The sequence below is a fragment of the Gavialis gangeticus genome, unplaced genomic scaffold (genome assembly GCF_001723915.1).
Source record: "Gavialis gangeticus isolate Ggan-Ray unplaced genomic scaffold, GavGan_comp1, whole genome shotgun sequence".
Classification (NCBI taxonomy): domain Eukaryota; kingdom Metazoa; phylum Chordata; order Crocodylia; family Gavialidae; genus Gavialis; species Gavialis gangeticus.
Window position 1 is genome coordinate 69,325,858 of NW_017729033.1, and position 1,073 is coordinate 69,326,930.

At 37.9% G+C, this 1,073-nt stretch overlaps 1 long non-coding RNA gene across 1 annotated transcript in view; it reads left to right on the forward strand.

The window, feature by feature from the left end:
* Nucleotides 1-856: 856 nt before the first annotated feature.
* Nucleotides 857-1,073, forward strand: part of LOC109303973 — a 5,878-nt gene continuing 5,661 nt past the window's right edge. The window contains exon 1 of the long non-coding RNA XR_002099272.1: nt 857-973. This is a non-coding gene — a long non-coding RNA (uncharacterized LOC109303973). The remainder of the gene's footprint in view (nt 974-1,073) is intronic.

Sequence of the window (1,073 nt, forward strand, 5' to 3'; positions counted from 1 at the left end):
GCTGGGATTTTTGGTTGCCAAACCATATACGAACAATTTATCTGATCCTGCAGTGTAGCATATGAAGGAAGAATGAGGAAGAAATGTTGAACTATCATCTGATACAAAAAACATGTAAAAATGTCATTTTTCAGTCTTCCTTGAAGTATCTAAAATACTTGAGGGAGCAGTAAATAGGCAGCTTGATAGGACTCAAAGTATTATCTAGATTGAGATAAAATCTTGAAGCATATCACATTTTTCTGTTGCTGGGATGTTGCTTTAGAAGTCTGTGTTTCATGCCAGTTTGTATCTTGGCATGGACTACTTCCAAGAACAGATCATTTAAAATTCATTCTGTGCTTTGTACAATGCAAGTATATCCTACTGCTTGTTCTCAACTGTTTAATGGGATGTGTAGTTTTAGTGCTTTTTGAACAGATACGTCTAGATGGAGCTAAAAATCAGTTATGGAAAAGTAGAAAACTATTCTGTGTTAGATTCTTCAAATTCCCCCAATTTTATTCCAGATCCAGCCTTCAAATACCTGAAGGGCAGCTATTGGGAGGATGGACTTTTCTCTGTGACTGTCGAGAACAAGACTAGGAGCAATGACCTTGAACTGCAGTAGAGGCAATTTAAGTGGGAGAAACTTTCTGACTAGGAAGATGGTCAAGCATTGGGAGAAGGTGTCTGGAGGAGTGGTAGAATCTTCATCCCTGACTATTTTTAAGGGGTGGTTAGATGGACACTTGACTGGGATGATTTAGTTGGGGATGATCCTGCCTTGAGCAGGTAGCTAGATTAGATGTCCTCAAGCGCTTTCTTCCAGCTCTACTTTTCTGTGCTCCAAAGCCTAACGCAATTTAGATAACATAGTGCATTTTTATGGAAGATATGCTGATTGAATGAATTTGTAATGCAGAACATGCAAAAGCTAATGTTAGTGTTACTGGATAACTGGCATTTTATAAAAATGAGGTAGTTTATAGTGGTGTAGGTTGTAGCCGTGTTGGTCTAAGGACATAGGCAGACAAGGTTCTTTGTGTGAATCTGATATCTTTTATTAGACCAACTTAAATAGTCAGAAAAAA